The sequence below is a fragment of the Micropterus salmoides genome, unplaced genomic scaffold (assembly GCF_014851395.1).
Source record: "Micropterus salmoides isolate LMB-PRFRI ecotype aquatic unplaced genomic scaffold, ASM1485139v1 Ms_hic_scaffold_11, whole genome shotgun sequence".
NCBI lineage: Eukaryota > Metazoa > Chordata > Actinopteri > Centrarchiformes > Centrarchidae > Micropterus > Micropterus salmoides.
In genome coordinates this window covers 34,932,077-34,951,171 of record NW_024040152.1, presented here as the reverse complement: position 1 = coordinate 34,951,171, position 19,095 = coordinate 34,932,077, and the positions used below count along the sequence as shown (strand labels likewise).

At 43.5% G+C, this 19,095-nt stretch overlaps 1 protein-coding gene and 1 long non-coding RNA gene across 2 annotated transcripts in view; one reads left to right on the top strand and one right to left on the bottom strand.

Annotated features, from left to right (window-relative positions):
• The window catches only part of cpne4a (copine IVa), a 486,687-nt gene that overhangs the window by 254,302 nt on the left and 213,290 nt on the right, over positions 1-19,095 (top strand). The gene's annotated exons all lie outside the window — the stretch shown is intronic.
• On the bottom strand, positions 11,053-17,610 carry LOC119898197. Its single transcript, XR_005443506.1, has 3 exons — positions 17,446-17,610; positions 11,898-11,957; positions 11,053-11,562 (listed from the first exon to the last, which is right to left on the bottom strand). It is a non-coding gene; the product is annotated as an uncharacterized LOC119898197 (long non-coding RNA).

The following is a 19,095-nucleotide window of genomic DNA, read 5'->3' as shown; positions in this document are numbered from 1 at the left end:
ATTCACTGCAAAGTCATGGGAGACCTGGAGAGGAGGAGAGAGGGGAGGGGAGGAGAGGGGGGAGGTACAGGAAGTCTGTTTGATCTCCGCACCAAAAAAAAAAGAAAGCTTCAACAATGATGTAAGGACCCTCGCTCTCTCTTCACCTTCTTCTATCTTCATCTTCTTCTTGACATGTGATCTGAGCAGCTGACTGACCCTCCCCCTCCCGTCTTATTAAAACACAGGGCAGGTGACCCCCTCCGGTGTAATCTCACCTATGAGCGGACTACCATCAAACTCAGGGGGCCGCTGCTGTACAGGAAGTGTCAATCACTCCAGGGACTGATGCTGCGTTCACTTCATATTGGAAAGAGAAAAAGGTTTGATGTCTATCATGGAAACTAAAGGAAGTGTTCTCCTGTTGTATTCTTTAGCTTATGCCCTTCCCCAAGTGTGTCAGTATTATCATATTGGTGTAATACTCCTTGAAAATAAGGCAGCGTGAAGGCTAGCTTTGTTTCCTGTTGTCTGATTACCCCGATGTGCTTCACCTGTTCGCTCCCTCCCTGCTCGTTTGCCCTGTGCACATAATGTGCTCTGTCCTGTTCAGTCTTTGTCGTGTCCTCATGGTTGCCTTGCTTGTCTCTATGTTTGTCCCGCTGTGGCTTTTGGTACTTGGTTTGGACTTTTGTTCCGCTTTTTGGATTCACTGCCCTTGTTTGGACTTCCTTTTTATTTATTTATTTTTCCTTTAAGTGAAGTCACTTAAGTAACGTACTTATTTTAAGTAGTTTTTTATGCCTACACCTAACCAAATTGCGACGTTTCACAACATTAACCATTAGTTTTATTTTGAAAGTCTAAATAGGCATTGCATGTTTAACACTCAGGGTGTTAAAAAGTGATGCCAAGACATCTGACCGAGCGTCCATATGTAACGAGTTGGGATGAGAACAGGTCGACAATTAGAATTAGAATAATTTTGCATTGAATTTCCCTTAACGTCCTCACATTTTGACTTTCCTTTTATTATAAAACTTGAAATTGAAATGATCATTTCTAGGATTTTTTTTCGTGTCAAAATCATGAAAAATACATGAGCGTAGCAGGTCTAGAGGTCTGTACTGGACCCCGACTGCAGACTGGGTCCAAAATGCAGCAGGGCTGGGCAGCAAGACCTTTATCCAACAACGGAGGCTGTGCCATGCCTCCCGTCTTTAAAGGACTGCCACATTTTATTGAGCAAAATCACAGCCTTTGACAGACTGTTGTATACAGTAAAACAGAGAATTGATAAAGTAGTAATAATAATAATCTTTAATTGTGGAGCACCTTTCTAAATCTGTGTTACAAAGTTCTTCAGCAACAGCTTGAAACCTGAAGAACCAGGAAAAGCTCTTTGATAGAAGTACATTTTAAGAAGAGATTGAAAAGAGGTCAGTGATTCTGCTGACCTAGTTTCCTCAGGCAGCTCCTCGCAGCGCCTCGGGATAAATGAAAGCCCTTCGCCGAGGATCTCATGCTACGAACCCACAAGTAGGCTATCTATGTCACATAAACACCCCTGAGACGACTGGCTCAGTAATATGTTACACAACAATATCTAACTAAAGTTTGCCTAGAAAGAAAGAAGACCGTAGCAGCAGGGCAGAAATGTTCAGCCCATTCTCACCAATAGTTACGCTTCGTCATGTCTTTCAGGGTCTGGTACCAACACACATGGGGGAAGAAGCCCTTTGGTGCCTTTGTTCAACTCTTAGGGACGGGTGATGCAAATTAGCAACCGCTAAAAACACTCATTGGATTGCTGTTTTATCAGTGTTAGATGTATCGGTACCTAATAAAATAAAACATAAAAAATGTACTATATAAATAACAGAAAAGTCTGAGTAAGGAGGTGGTCGGTTGGTCATAAACACCCAGGTGACCGGTCATTTCCTGCGTTAAAGAAAAAGTCAACAAGGGTTCCTTTTAGTGATGTTACGTTAGTTATTTTAACCAAATCCATCATCTTTTCCTAAACCTGACCAACAGTTATGGTGCCTAACCCTAACTAAACTGTGACGTTTCACAACGTTTGATTTGGAAAGTGTAACCGGACGTTGCATATTTATTGTTGCTAAGTTGACGGCGGAGCCCTACATGTACAAAAGCGATGCTTCGGGCTACCCTGGGTGTTAAAAAGCGACGCCAAGGGGTCTTGACCAAGTGTCCATATGTTGAAATGTTTTATTACTGATGAACTCAACATTTCATTCGTTCCAAAGTGACATAAGCTGCCTTCAACTTTGATCTCCTCCTGTCCTTAGAGTCCCCTTAGGGTTAAGGAAAAAAAGGATAGAGTGGGAGATGGGGAATCAAAGAGTAAAATAAGTGAGAGACCTGCTTGTTTTTATTTTCTATTTAACTTTAAAACTTTTCTATATTTCCCTGTTGCTTTTATGTTTTATGTGAAGCACTTTGAATGACCTTGTTGTTAAAATGTGCTATACAAATAAACTTGCCTTGCCTTAAAACTTAGTGTTTCTAAGTAGTTGAACGCTTGAATGGAGATCATCAGTACTTTTTAGCATATGATGTGAATGCAGCATCAGACAAGCAGCCGCCGGGCGCTGCATGGCATCATGGGAAAGGAAGGGAAGTGGGGAGAGGGTTACAATCCAACCAGCGGCACCCCAGGGTGACGAGGAGGAGGAGGAGACCGGCTGGTAATCATCGGCGACTGGCAGGGTCGCCCTCCCCGGGCGTCCCCCGCTGACAGAGAGCATGCTGGGAGAGACGGCGAGCGGAGCAGTTAAATTACCTTGTAGTCAGGAGGGATCTGAGCTCCGAAGCCAAACGCCGGGAACATTTTGTCACTGCGAGGAGAAAAAAAAAAAAAACAGAACAGTCTGAGGGTCAAAATGGAAACGAGATGCTGGAGGAGGGTTCGTGATTGGCTGCCAGCGGGAGTTAACAAGCTCATTCAGACCGCCACTACTTCAACACAAAGCAGAGAAATTACTTCTGATTGGCTGTGGGAGTGTCTGTGAAGCTGAGAGGTGATTACTTCCTGCTCGGATCAAACAAACGAAAAGGAGTCAAAGAATTTAAATGAAGCGTGTTTATGTTCTGCTGTTAGTCTTATTGTTACCTGAGCACTGGGCGGATGGTTACGCTGTCGTTTGTTCAGATATAGATAACTATAATTACTCCTTTCAAACCACAAACTGTTTCTACATTTCTGTTTGTGTACACTTTATTTCAGCACATTAATCAGGGAGCTTTGGAGGTGCTGGTCGGTGTATTTGTCTTTTTACTTTGGACAGAGCCAGGCTAGCTGTTTCCCCCTGTTTCTAGTCTTTATGCTAAGCTAAGCTAACCACATCCTGACTCCAGCTCTGTACTGAACATGCACATGAGACTGAGACATCTGACTCTGAGAGAAAGCGAATGAGAAAATTTCCCCGCATGTTGAACTATTCCTTTAAGCTGATGTGACATCACAGAATGTGGCTCGCATCAACAACAATGGATTCCTTTTAACCTTGAAGAAAAATCTTTCCTGAACCTTTGACGAGTAGATTTATTTGACTAAAACAACCAAACCTCTTAACCAAAGAGGATGCAGACCAGGTTTTGACCAGTCGCCCCCTGCGTCCTCTCTAGCGGCCAGCAGGGGGCGGCTTAAACCTGCGTCCTCTCTAGCGGCCAGCAGGGGGCGGCTTAAACCTGCGTCCTCTCTAGCGGCCAGCAGGGGGCGGCTTAAACCTGCGTCCTCTCTAGCGGCCAGCAGGGGGCGCCTTAAACCTGCGTCCTCTCTAGAAGCCAGCAGGGGGCGCCTTAAACCTGCGTCCTCTCTAGAAGCCAGCAGGGGGCGCCTTAAACCTACGTCCTCTCTAGCAGCCAGCAGGGGGCGCCTTAAACCTGCGTCCTCTCTAGAAGCCAGCAGGGGGCGCCTTAAACCTGCGTCCTCTCTAGAAGCCAGCAGGGGGCGCCTTAAACCTACGTCCTCTCTAGCAGCCAGCAGGGGGCGCCTTAAACCTGCGTCCTCTCCAGCGGCCAGCAGGGGGCGCCTTAAACCTGCGTCCTCTCCAGCGGCCAGCAGGGGGCGCCTTAAACCTGCGTCCTCTCCAGCGGCCAGCAGGGGGCGCCTTAAACCTGCGTCCTCTCTAGCGGCCAGCAGGGGGCGCCTTAAACCTGCGTCCTCTCTAGCGGCCAGCAGGGGGCGCCTTAAACCTGCGTCCTCTCTAGCGGCCAGCAGGGGGCGCCTTAAACCTGCGTCCTCTCTAGCGGCCAGCAGGGGGCGCCTTAAACCTGCGTCCTCTCTAGCGGCCAGCAGGGGGCGACTTAAAACTGCGTCCTCTCTAGCGGCCTTAAACCTGCGTCCTCTTTAGCGGCCAGCAGGGGGCGACTTAAACCTGCGTCCTCTCCAGCGGCCTTAAACCTGCGTCCTCTCTAGCGGCCAGCAGGGGGCGACTTAAACCTGCGTCCTCTCTAGCGGCCTTAAACCTGCGTCCTCTCTAGCGGCCAGCAGGGGGCGCCTTAAACCTGCGTCCTCTCTAGCGGCCAGCAGGGGGCGCCTTAAACCTGCGTCCTTTCTAGCGGCCAGCAGGGGGCGCCTTAAACCTGTGTCCTCTCTAGCGGCCAGCAGGGGGCGCCTTAAACCTGCGTCCTCTCTAGCGGCCAGCAGGGGGCGCCTTAAACCTGCGTCCTCTCTAGCGGCCAGCAGGGGGCGACTTAAAACTGCGTCCTCTCTAGCGGCCTTAAACCTGCGTCCTCTTTAGCGGCCAGCAGGGGGCGACTTAAACCTGCGTCCTCTCTAGCGGCCTTAAACCTGCGTCCTCTCTAGCGGCCAGCAGGGGGCGACTTAAACCTGCGTCCTCTCTAGCGGCCTTAAACCTGCGTCCTCTCTAGCGGCCAGCAGGGGGCGACTTAAACCTGCGTCCTCTCTAGCGGCCAGCAGGGGGCGCCTTAAACCTGCGTCCTCTCTAGCGGCCAGCAGGGGGCGACTTAAACCTGCGTCCTCTCTAGCAGCCAGCAGGGGGCGACTCCAGCGGCTGCAGAAAGAAGTGTGATTGTATAGAAGTCTCTGAGAAAATGTTTCTACTTGTCAGCTGATTTATTCCCTCAGTAAACACTTTCCTGATGAGTTTCTGGTCTCAGTCGCTAGTTTCAAGTCTTCAACACAGCATGATGTTCATTTAGTAAATTATGGTCCCATTTAGAGGAACAGAGACCAGGAAGCAGGGGAGGCTTTAGGGCGGGGCTACAAGCTGATTGACAAGTCGCTACCTGTCAATCAGGATAGAGGCGACTTGTATCTGCTGCTCTGAGTACATTTAACCAGCGCCGCTGAAAAAGCTCATCAGGAGTCGGCTATAAGTACGTCACTAGTCAAAATTAGCATCCCAGCTAATATCACAGTTAACGTGAATTACAGATGCACCTTGCTAACCAAGCCAGCTAGCTCCACCCTCTCGTCCAAAGCTCCGCGTGATCCATGATGACAGAGATATATAGAGATTAATGGCAGTAAAGCATGTCAATACTTTAGAGACCCCCGAAATATCACAAATCATGCTTTTAGGGGAGCTGATGTGAGCTGGCTCCCCCATAGTTCGCACCATGGTCATTCCTCAGTTTATATTCTCGAACCTTATATATGTTTTCCCCAAAGATCTGTCACTTTGTGTGAGTCGATGCAGAGTCCACAGTTGCTTTCTAGTTTCAAATAGTGTTTCTCAGATTAAACTCCTCATTTCAATCTAATAACGCCCCTAAGAAAGAACGATCTCAGACCTTCAACATGTTTTAACTTCACAGAGAATAAAACACAACCTTCACCGAAATGTAATATTAGAAAAGTCTGCGTGGGACAGAAAGTGAAGGCTGAAGCAAATTAGAAACGGGCAGCTTCTAAAACCAAATACGAGATACCAAGAGAATTAAGAGCACGGTGTGTGTGTGTGTGTGTGTGTGTGTGTGTGTGTGTGTGTGTGTTTCATCTTCATCAGTTCTTGTGTGTCTGAATAAAACATTTCTTCACAGTACAGCAACAGAAGATATTAAGATTATAACCACGCAGGCCATTAACATCAAACTGCCTTTACTTTAACCTGCTGTACAATCAGTCTGAGTGTATTTTTACTTTAATGAATGGACTAATCTGATTGGCTGCTGTGTTGTGTCGTGGTCAGGTGCAGGCCGACCTGTCATAGTCCTGGCAGATCTCTCCCACAGCCACCAGAGCCTTCAGGTACTCGTTGGGCTGGTACGGGTGGATGTAGTGCAGAGAGCAGCTGTTACGAGGATCTCCGTTGGAGGCCGTGAAGTCGATGGCTACCTGGAGACACGACAACCAATCAGAGACAAGCTTTAACCCTTTAAATGTTACGTTTCTGTCTTGTATGTAATGCTCTGCGTCTCATTCACTTCAAATGAAGCCTGTGTGATGTTTGAGACCATCTTCTGTGCAAAGCGTTAACTACTAGCCTAACTACTTTTCTGTAGACTTGCAATCGTACATCAACAATAAATACAGTTAAACAGACAAAAAAAGGACACAATTTTTTTTCTTTGTAGCTACTTAACCATAATAGAAGCACAAAAATCAAGGACAACTGAACCAATAAGCAACATCTGAACAAGTCAGGAAAATCCGACAGGCAAAACGCTCTTATTCTGAAATGCTCCATGTGGCTATGTAACGTTAGCCTGCAGAGAGCGGAACGCAGCCACAGAGAGCGGTTATCCATAGTTCACAAACTGACAAATTAACAACACGTTAACAACGTGCAGGCTAAACGCTCCGCTGCTGAAACGTCAGTGTGAGTTGATGCCGGACAAAACCGCGGCTCAGCCGCTGCCTGTGTCGGTGACAGGAGGCGCATGGCGTGACAGGAGGCGCATGGCGTAAAAGGAGGCGCATGGCGCTTGTGATTGGCGAACAAGTCTGTTACACAAGGATGACAAAGGCATGAATCTGTAACTGCATGACTGTTTAAAACAGGTCAGACGCATTATTAACCTACATTTTAATCACCGTCTTCACGATTAGCTAATCACGTTCTTTCAAATCGCAATTTCGATCTGAAAACGATTAATTGTTCAGCCCTAGTCTGAACCAAATGTTTTAATACATTCGGTTAGTTTAGGTTTGGTTTCACATTGCAATCATGCAACTGCACGAAAGAACTTTACGTGACAGACTTTCAGCGTCGATTCAGCATCATCAGAGTGGGCTGCCAATACTCAACATTGATTGGTTTGTAAAAGGACGTGTGTCTGATGTCAGCATGTTGTCACTTGGGCGGGTAGCTTTGACAAGCTTTGAGTCTATGGCCTTCATATCGTTGCCACTATATTGTTATTTTATCCTTTGAGCCCTGGCACCTCTATGTGGGGAGAGACCAAAGAGGTGAGCGGCAGTTCGCTTCCATAGTGGCCGTCTGTTTGAAAAGATGAGCTGTCACTGGCGATTTATAATTGTGTCTTTATTTCAGTGCATTTCTCAGTGCATAGAAATACAATAGATTAAATTCTCTCTGTTGTTTCTGGTTTACTCGGGAACAACTGGTACTTTTGATTCGGACCGAGACTACCTCTTTTTGTTGGACCAAATTCTGGCTGTTTGGTCCGCACCCTGGTCGTGGGGAGGTTTCAAACCTGTAATTTTGGTTTGAATCAAGTCCAAAGGCCGGATCTAAGGCGGTAGGTGTGAAAAGGGCCCAAAGTTATGTCGTTATTTTAACCCAAACCATGCTGTTTTTGTAAACCTAACCAAACTCTGCCATTTCAGAACATCACCAGGAGATTTATTTTGAAAGTCTAAACGGCTGTTGTATATGTATTCTTGCTGACTTGACTCCAGATCCCTAAACGTCCAAAAAATACACTAAAGAGAACCCAAGGCATTAAAAAGCAAGCGCCAAGGATTCTTGACTAAGCGTCCTTGTGACAACTCTTCACCCAACTATGAAATATAATTTACATCTCACTGATGATGAAGTGGAATAATTCGCTTGTTACACTAATGAGCTCGTGTCAGAGATACGTGTGTGTGTGTGTGTGTGTGTGTGTGTGTGTGTGTGTGTGTGTGTGTGTGTGTGTGTATATTTATGGTTTTACATTACTGTATATGTACCTATGAAAAATACAAATACTATGAAACCCAAAGCGCCTCACAAGAAGAAGTTTGTAGACTTGAATCCAAAAAGCTTTTCTGTTACCCAACACAGTATATATATGTGTATAAATGTAATAATAGGACTGACACTGAAACATATATGGTATTTCGGTACATGCAATAAATCATTCAGCTATTCTAACTTTAGCAGAACTTGAGTGGAAAATGAGGCTCTAGAGGGAATGGTGTGTTAGTCTTTAAATACAAGAAGAGAGAAAGTTTCATCTCTGACAGAAACATCTTTTCCAACTAAAACATCCTGCAGCCTGCGTACACACAGACGGAGTTTCCTCTGGAGAGGACATGAACCGACAAACAAACAGCTGATTCGACACGCTGCTACAGAGAAAAACACACCTCACTCCTCTTCTTACCGCCTTCCTCACTGAACTGAAGCTTCCTCACTTGTTTACATGTAAAGTGAGTTTCTGACCCTCCTGGGCGATTAAACCCCAGCGGGTTATTTCAAACAGAAACTCTTTTCTTTCGTCTTCTCCTGACTGTTGTAGGAAAGTGTTTTCTGATGGTGATTAAACATTTAAACATTCGAGGAGAACGAGGCGGCTCAGATCTTGTAGCTTCGCTGCAGGAAGTGATGCAGCTTTATGGAGTTCAGTGTTGCTGCTGACTTCCTGTTTGTATCACAGCCGGACTGAAGCATGGTGCTTAAAGTTGTTAGAAGAGGACGTTTAAAGATCTGAGGTCAGTTTTCCTCTACGTTATGGGGAGTTGAGGTGTATCCCATCATGCACACTGTCACAGAACAATGAGCGCGGCTTCCCTCAGTGACGACCGGCTACTGCAGATTCATCCTCCACAACATCAGGAGGATGCTTCTGTTCCTCACCCAGGAGCAGGTTCTGGTCCGGTGTCTTGTAATCTTTGATCCCTCAGTCTGCATGTCGAAGTGTCCTTGGGCAAGACACTCAACCTCAAATTGCTCCTGATGGCTGTTCTATCAGTACGTGAAAGTGTTTCTGGTGAGCAGCTGGCACCTTAGCCCGCTCATCAGTGTATGAATGTGTGTGATCCAAAAGACGCTTTACAAATACAGACCATTTACCATTCCCCTGCTCCCTGCACCGGCTACTATGGCTGCTCGAATCTGGTTTGAGACACTGGCACTTGACAAATGTGCTGCAAATAGCTCAAGCCCATCCGAAATCCAGGACAGGGTCAAACACCCCAGCCCGTCCACAACGCTCCGCCAATCAGGTCGCTCACTACAAAGGGAGGGGCAGCTACCGCTCAACAGAATCACCACTGTTTGCTGTCCCGACTCCACAGGTGAGACGAGCTCCCGATCAACATCAGGAAGACTCAGCTGTTCAGACCGCAGCTTAAATAAAAACTCTTTCTGTGTCTGTTATTGTTTCGAAAAGTAGAAGCATTTTAGGTGATGTACCACATGTTTCTATAGATGTTTAGTGATAATAGCAGAGGTGGGACCAAGTCATTGTTTTACAAGTCCGAGTCTCAAGTCTTAGCACTCAAGTCCCAAGTCAAGTCCCAAGTCCGGACCGATCATGACGGGCAAGTCCAAGTCGAGTCCAAGTCTTAATCTCTGAGTTTCAAGTCCTAAACAAGTCATAATGCGCTCTTCACCAAATTTAAAAACCATTTCAAAGGTTTTTTCAAGTTAAAAATAAAACAATGAATGAAGCATTACCTGTACAGAAACAAGGCAGAGGTGCAGTTTCACACAACAAATTTCATGAATTAAATGAAATGTTCATGTAGGCCTGCTAATTATTAAGGTCAATATTGAGATCACAATTATTTAACAGGATTACTCATCGCCTTAGGAAACATTAACTATTGAAATGTAATACTTTCTTTTTAAAAACTAGGCTTCTATATATGAATTACTGAAAAATCCCAAATAGCCCATAAAATAAGAAACAATAATCCAACATTATTAACTTTAAGCAGCATCTAGTGTGCAAGAGGACGACAGCAGCACAGTTTCCCCCAAGTTGACAGCTTTGGGTGACGGATGTGTGTGTGTGTGTGTGTGTGTGTGTGTGTGTGTGTGTGTGTGTGTGTGTGTGTGTGTGTGTGTGTGTGTGTGTGTGTGTGTGTGCGCGCGCGCGCATTGTTCCCTCTTGCTGGAGGAAGCCACGTCTAATTGAGCATCATAATTTATATTCGGGCATGGGGAGTATCAAGTCAGCTTGAGTCAAAAGGCTCAAGTCCAAGTGAAGTCAAGTCATAATTTTTGTGACTCGAGTCCACACCTCTGGATAAAAGGGTTAACATTCAGCTGCATGCCTGGCTGAAGTATTAAAAGTTGAGCTAAAATCAAGAAAAAGCAGACGTGCATATGTTTGACTGTCTTCCAAAAAGTATCCACATGGCTGAAACGCACTTGAAGTCGCTTTAGATAATTTGACCTAAATGTGATGTAGGGAGGGTTAGACCAATTCAAGACCAAGACCAGAGTTTTATCGAGACCAGTTCCCAACATTACATGGCACTCAATAAAATTGTGAATCAAGATCATAGGTACTCAAACTGATCTGAAAGATCCACATTCCCATTAAAAACACCCACATACAAACACTAAGAGCTGAAATCAACATAAGCATCTTTATTCAACTCTCTCTTTCTTTTCCATGCTTACTATCATGGGGAGGGGGGGCAGTCATTAACGGGAACAACACATTTTTTAATTAGGGTTTCTATATATACACTCGGTCTTGTCTCGGTCTTGGAGACTGGTTGCATTTAAATCAATAAGTTTTCCATCCAATCAAAGTTTGGATGTTAACAAATAAATCAGATGATGAAAAAGCAATTTATCGACATTCCCAAAGTTATGCTCTTGACTGGTCTTGATATAAATTCCTGAGTCCTCAATGTCCAAGACCGAGTACAAATGCGGTCGAGTCTGAGACGAGACCAAGACCATCAAAAAGGGGCCTTAAGACTTGTCTCCAAACCAAGACCGGTCTTGAGTACTACAACATTACTGCAGTCTAAACCAAACCAGGTCAGACAACCAGACCAAAAGTAAACTCAGGACAGGTGTCCACATACCTGTCCACAGGCAGTGTTTCTCAGCCTGTGTAAAAACTAGGCCAAGTTTCACCTGACGGCCGGCTGGGTCTGTGCCGTAACCGGCCCCCTCTGGGGTCCAGACTCAGATGAAATACAAGCGTTCAGCTCAGCAGCATATTAGTTTATTAAATGCATATTAAACTGTTTGTGTGAAGATCAACGAGGACGTCTTCTGTTCCTGAGGGCCGCAGATCGACCCTGCAGCGTGAGTTCAGAACCAGCGGGGAGGAGAGGCTGCAGCATTCGACTGGTTAAACTGGTCAGGCCCCCAGTGAGAGCTGCTGGGTCTAACTGGGACACAGAGGCTGCCGAACGTGTCTCCGTGGTTACCGTTTCCATGGAGACCAGCCAGTCTGATAACAAGAAAAAAATTTCTGACTGGAAGATGACCTGTGTGTTTGGGGGGGGGTTTGTTTCACTGTACTCACGGGGTCTAAAAACTGTGATTCCACTGTACTTGTGGGGTCCGACAGCTTTATGGGGACCAAAATGCTGTACCCCGCAAGTTTAAAGGGAAGTCTGAGGGTTAAGACTTGGTTTTAGGGTTCAGGTTAGCATCAGATAGCTTGTAGCTGTGATGTTTAGGGTTAAGGGGTTAAGGGGTTAAGGAATTCATTGTGTCAATGAGATGTCCCCACAGGGATAGTGGAACAAACGTGTGTGTGCGTGTGTGTGTGTGTGCGCTCACTGTAAACTGGATCTGACAGCCTCCCATGATGTAATCCAGGAAGGAGTGCATCTTGATGATCTGCAGACAGAAAAACATGAATATTTAGAGGCTGTTATTTTGTAATGACATGAAACAGCGTTCGTTTACACGCCGACTGAAGTCACACTCACATCAGCTGTTTTCATTCATTCACACAGCCTCGCTTTTACAAACTGGAGGCGTGGAGCTGGAGAGACGGATAGTGTCTGGCTCAGGGCCGGCCCTGACAGCATTGGAGCCGTAGGCGAGATTTTATATTGCCGCCCCCCCTTATCCCATGTGCAAATGTGTAAATAAGTGTGATCGGCACGCTTGCCATCCTCCAGACATCACAGCCTAAATTGGGAGACTAAACATAAACTGGTATATACGTTCCTCCCAGAAACTATACAGAGACATTTTTCTTTCATTCTAGTGAATTTGTCGGGTAGACTTTTTGTAGAAATGCAAGAGCTCACTTTTATTTGAACACTGGAAGGGACACTTCTGGTTCTGGGGGACCTCCCCACAAACAGTTTGAGCATTAAACACTTAATTTCCTGCATTCTGGTGAAATTTTCTTCTCTGTATCAATTTAAAGTGTTATTTACGTAAAGGGAAACACAAAATTCAGGCAGCTGGTAAAAATTTTAAATTTTAAAAATGCAGTAAGCCTCTCAGGCCTTAGATCAACTATTATCATAAAATCCCTGCTGAGTCAGCACACATGACGTAGTCTTCCCTCCACTTTAGTGTTTTTTTTGTTTGGGGAAGAAACCTCTTTAAATGTGCACGTGGCACCTTGTCACCTCCATAATGAATGCATTCATTTTAATTCAGATAGAAACTCGTGGACTTTAATGGCTCCTGTGTTTCAGCATGTTCCAAACTTTGTGCACATTCAGAATCTCTCCCACGTATCTGTGTTCTCTGACATGTTGAGTCATAATATTACCAGAATAATGCCATAATTTAATCAGATTTCATAATATGTTAATACCTTCCCTGATACTTTGCTGCTAATTAGCATTCCCTAAGTCAAAAACTTTCTCTTTTGTGGCGCCCCCCCTCCCTCGCCTGTTTCGCCTATGCCACGGGCCGGCCCTGGTCTGGCTACTCTAGAGTATCTAGTGTTTTTGGAGTTTGATCATAGGGACTACAGTGTGTGTGAAAGGGCACGTTTGTCCAAATTTACACCTGTTTTGGTGACACACATTTTCACACATGCATTGTGCTTTATGTGGAGTTTAATATCAGCCAGAAACACAGAAGGTTTCATCCAGACGTCCTTGTTGTACATTATATCACAGTGTGTCACAGTGTGGAGGTTCTTGATGTTGTGGATTTTGCTGCTGTTGTTTCTGGTGAACCCGTCCTCTTGTGTCTTCGGTATGTTTCGCCTCCTGCTTCTGTGTTCCTTATGTCATTTGTTCATCGGTTTTGGTTCCTGTTTTACTTTGAAAGTGTTCTTCCTTGTGTGTCTCGTGCTGCTTTTACCTCTTCTCTTTATATTTTCCTTGATTGTTTGCACCTGATTGTGATCACCTCGTTATCCTCAGCCCTCCCGTGTAGTTTCATTCTCATTGTACCACTATTACGACTGTCTCGTCTTCCAAACCTCATCCCTGGTGTTTTCCAGTGTTTTGTGGATGGCACTTACAGATTTATATTCGGCTCTGTGGATTTCTGGATCATCACCTGTTCATTTATGGATGTTCGTGCTCTGTTTTGCCAACTTCACATCAACTGTAAGTTTCACCTGTTGTCAAATAAATTGCTCTAACTTAACAGTGTCCCTGACACAGTGTTTAGGTTTTGTTAGAAACAGGCGATCTGAAGACGTCATTGAGGGAAATTAGTTTGACATTTTTATAAACCAAACGACCGGTTAATTGAGAGAGAAAATTATTTTCAGATTACAGTCTAGAAAGGAGAGCAGAGGTGGAAAAAGGGTGGTGACCCGGGTTCAATCCCCCACTGTGACTCATTTACCATTGTGTCCCTGAGCAAGACACTTAACCCCTCGTGTTAAGGCGTGTGACCTCTGACATGTATAGCAATTGTAAGTCGCTTTGGATAAAAGTCACTGTGCAGAATGAATAAAATACTGCATTACAACATTATATTAATCAAAATAATCAATGTGTTCATCACTTGAATGGAGCTCATTTTAAAGACTATGTACACTGCCAGCTGTGTTAAACTAGTTGATGATATTTCATAAGAATAATCTGAATATGCAAAGTAACTGAAAACGCCACTTGCTCCGGCTGCTCTGACAGAATGAGAGTGAATCTTTATTGTGAACAACCAGCGGATGTAAGGAGGACAGAGCTGCATCTGGTTAGTGACCGGCCTGCAAACCTGCTCTCATTCTGTCATCTCGCCTCGCCTCCTGCACTCGGAGCATTTGGTTTCATTTCCTGCCTCCTCATCTATTAAGTGCAAATTACCTCGCAGCCTCCAGAGCAGCTCACTCACACTTTGTATGTTGTGTTGTGCTAAACCTCATTCTGCGTTGCGCTTTTCAAGCAGCCGTTAACTCGATCTGAAGCGGGAACTCTTCACGTTTCGAGTGTCATCTGGCTAAATGTTATCTGGCTTTCATTCTGCCGCAGGATTCCCCAGACCCCGCTCGCTCGGTCAGCGTCGTCTGACAGGAAATGTCAGGTTAGTCAGGCAGCCCGGAGCCACATAATTGGTTCCTCTAACGGTCTGTCGGCCAGACGCCACCATCAGCCTCCGAAAACACAGAGAAAAAGCTTCATCTGTGCCAGGAAAATGAGGTTTTAGGGCCCTAAACCATTTGAAACAGGGTAGAAACATTTATAAATACTGCCATGAAGGGTGATGTTAAGATGATACTGTTAAAGAGAAGCTGCAGTGTCTTAAAAAGGCACTTTTTTGGTAGTTAAGAGCGTTCGGGTCCTAATTAGCCTGCTAACGCTGACGACTCATTATTAAATAATGTGATTTATGCTAATATCACTGCCTTTAGTTTCTTAATCAGGCTCACTGTGGATGTCTGGAGAGCAGCAGATAAAGGTAACAAGGTTTTATTAAGGATTTCAATATCGGTACGTCTTATTTATGAAGCATCTCAGAATTCCTCTGAGACAGAGTGAGACGTCGTTGTTTCATCGCACTTTTAGAGTCAAAATAGTTAGTAAAGTAGTCAAAAGTTTTACAACTCCTCCATGTTGTAGTTCCTCTGTAAATCTAAGTAGTTCAAGTCCAGTGGAAAAACTTTAAATGGTACCAAAGTAAGCAGCAAACATTTTACGGCACAAAAAGAGACCTTTTCAGATCTAAAATTAACAATTAAATGAAGGAGTTTTGTTCATTATTTCACTGAAGGATCAACCAATGACCAGCTGCTCTGTCTGCCTTCATTAATATTAATATAGAATATATTTAATATAGTACATAAAGCTTCTGAGGGTGGATTAACAGACTGATATGAGGTATTTACAGCAGAAATGTTTCATTATAAACCCTAAAATCCATGTCTAGCACTCTCCCTGTGTGCTCTGACAAGGGTTTTAACTAAATTCTTGTGTGATCATGTTATTTGATCCTGTAGACACTTTACACAATTTACTTAAGTATGTTTTAAGTATTGGACTTTGCTACATTTTCAATCACATACGTTACTAAGTAAAACAAAAAAGTGCCAGGAAAACAACCGTTTCTTAGACAGCAGACCAGTTTGAAATATGGCAGTGAGAAATGCAGCAGCCGCAGACACAGCGAACTGTTAAAGAGCTGCACGCCTCCACCTTCAGCCAGGTAACCAGCTCCTTTCACTGTCGCTGTTCAGACTCATGTTGTGTGCAGCATGAAGTCAGATCATGACTGCGCACAGAATTATGGAAAATACCTATAAATGCCCGACAATAGTTTATTTAGCTGCCCCAGACTTCTGTAAGGTATCTGCTGTTAACACCAGTAACTACACGTGTCTCATGCTGCATAATGGCTTCAAAACAGGTTAATTAATGCCAGTTACATTTATATTTACAGATTTTTAACCATCACTCAGTGAACTCCTTGGCTGCGGTGTGAGAGCATTTCCTAGTTAAGTAGGCCTATGCAGACTTATCACTATGGATTTCGGCCTATCATGTTTTCAAGGAGTCTGTTCACATTGATAATAGCGTAAGCTAATAAAAATGTTCATTTTGTGAAAGTTGAAAATATTAAACCGTAATATGGCAATTATTTTTTGATTAAATCCGGCCCCCACAGTGTCTGTTTAGAACAAAATGTAGTTGAGGACCCCTGATGTAGAGGTCAGTAAATAACAGCCTGCTTCCATCTGTGGTTAAATATTTTTTCATAGTTTGGTAAGATGCTTTGCTCCAAATAGCTAAAAAGACATCGGTGCATGACAATGTTGGTTGGTGTTAGTAACCTGCTGGTTATGCTTATGAAATCCCATTAAAATGACCATCTGTCTGAATGTAAATAGGGATATGACTTCATATACAGTCCAGTGTTTCCCGTTTTCTCAGTCTAGTATGGGCCAGAGTTTAATCTGTTCCGCCACAGTTTCCTAATGAAGCGAAAACATTCTCAAACCTCTCATTATAACATTAAATGTTACTGTTGTTTCCCCATTGATTTGTCAAGTATCTGTCAAACAAACTAAAATTGAAATTACCATATGTATTTGTTCCATTATCCAATAATTATGTATAATATGTATAAATAAGATATTAAATAAATGTAAGTTGTTTTAGGAGATTAAAAAGTAACTTTTACTGAGTAAACTTGAGTAGATTTTTACACAGTAACTTTACTTGTACTTAAGTTTTTTTTGTACTCTTTCCACCTCCAGTAAAAACCTTCAGAATATAGTCAGGAATAAAACAGGAAAGTTTAGTGTCTGTAAGAGCTGCTGAAGAGATATCAGGCTCAGAGTGGGGGGGGACTCATTTTGAGAAAATTACAACATCATGATAGAATATCACACTGATAAATGAGTAACAGCATGCTTGAACAGTCACACCCGCAGAGAGCTAAACCAGGGAAAAGGTTTGTATTATGGCATTTCTTAGTTTCTAACTCTGGGAAAGTGGGAAGGACAGTAAACCTCCCCCAAACTACTGTATATGTATATCATAGCTAATGTAATAGTTTTCCATTTCCATTCACTGAGGAGGTCCGCCTCTCACTTTAAAAACTTCTGCTGTATGAAGTTTGATTTACGACTGTCATCTCTAACAAAGTTGATGAGTCTCCTGGACAAAAGCTACTGAGATATTTTGCTCTAGATCTGTAATGAACGAGGGATTAATGGATGGACCACGACGCAGAAAGTAGTGCTTTTTTATAATTAATGCTTCAACAAGGAAGCAGAACATTTCACAGCTGCGCATAGCTGAATGTCATCTGCAAAGTAATGACCATCAGTACTGTCGCTCAGGACCCCTAGTGGTGACGCCAAGACAGAAGAGCAGTGGGCCCAGGACAGAGCTCTGTGGCACTCCATATCAAATTTTAGTTTTTTAAATAAAACACCTGTTTTAATATGTCGGTCAGTCACCTTGCACTGGTTCAGAATGACAATCCCAGAGTTCTTGTAATTCTTCTTCTTCACCTGGTATTTGGGATTTATGCACGGCCACTGCACCTGAAAACACAGAAACAAATGGCTAATTATTTTCAGCTCGTCGGCCTCTAAAAACTAAATTTAGAGGAAACAAACATTTACCTGGACAGAGATTGTTTAATCTTTATTCCCATTTCATTGAATTTTGCTTACAAAAAGTATAAAACAAAACCTCAGGACATCACATACAGTAAATACACAGAGACATGGAAAAACATGAAGCCAGAATAATTACATTTTATTTGATCCATTATTTAGTCTCATCAAGATCAAAATCACTGTTTCAGAGAGACTTGTGCACAAGAAAACAGTAGAAACATGGACACAGAGTGTCCTCACCACCAAACGATATTACAGGCACATTCTTACAACCCATATTTATGTTTATTGTAGCAGCGCCCTCTAGTGACCGTAAGCTGGCAGCTAAGGAGGAAGTCGGGTGACATATTAGGCAGAAAGTCAGGAGGTAGAATTGGTCAAAGCCATACCTGCCGACATTGAAATTTTAAAATAAGGGACATTTTCAGGGGATCAAATAAAAAGTTACTCAGGCCTAACATTAATTCCAGTTGTCATGGAAATTATTCTCTTTCCTTGGGGGAGCATTTAACAAATAAATTACAACAAACTGTTGTCTTTTGGTTGATTTATTAAATGTGAATTAAAAGAAGTGCAAAACAATAAACAGCTGGACCAGAGATCCACTGCCTAGTGCAGTTAGTAACATCTGGCAAAGAACAAAGGAGTGCATACCAATTTAGCTCAGTGTATGTTTATGGAACAGAGGCTCCTTTGCCATCAAAGACTAAACTTACTGGAACAGAGTCAAAGGGGAACCGAGGGGACACAATAAACCTAACAAGCTGTTCCTTATACCACAGCCTACACATCAGTACATGGAAAACATAATATAATAGACTGAGTTACAAATACTAATATACGAGTATATGGATACTGTAATACAAGTGCATGCATAATGGGTGAAACACATACAGGAAGAGATTATCCGTCGCCACACCAGTTAGGTGGATTGTTTCATTCATTAAATGCTTTTGCAAGAAGAACTGTAAGGTTTAGCCCCATGGTGGAAGGAGGAGACATGGACATGAGTTCTTCACCTGGTGCTTTCATTTATTTTTAAACCAGATTCGTGGAAAGTGCAGTTGTGCAAGTGAGGTATTGTAAAAATATATCAAAAATTAACAAAAACAAACCGAGAAAACTAAGTATATACTATTCAAATTATCATTAAAAACTGAGATTACACAAAACAAAACCTATATCAGCCCTGACTATTGGGCTCCAGCACATGTGCCCTTCCAGGCCCAAGCTGTTCTCTCCAGGGGGCCTCTGCCTCCTTCCTTTATACCAGAAGCCCCTCCTACAAGACAAACCAAAGTTAATTGACAATCAATTAAACACCATTATGTTATCTCAACCATCAAACACATCTCTGGCTACATCACCACACAACAAATCAACTAGAAAACCAGAAATGAAATGTTACCGGCTAAACAAAAGCTTCTCAAAAGAGCAACTTTAAGATACTCCCGTACACCCCTCTGTACTGGCTCACACTTAGAC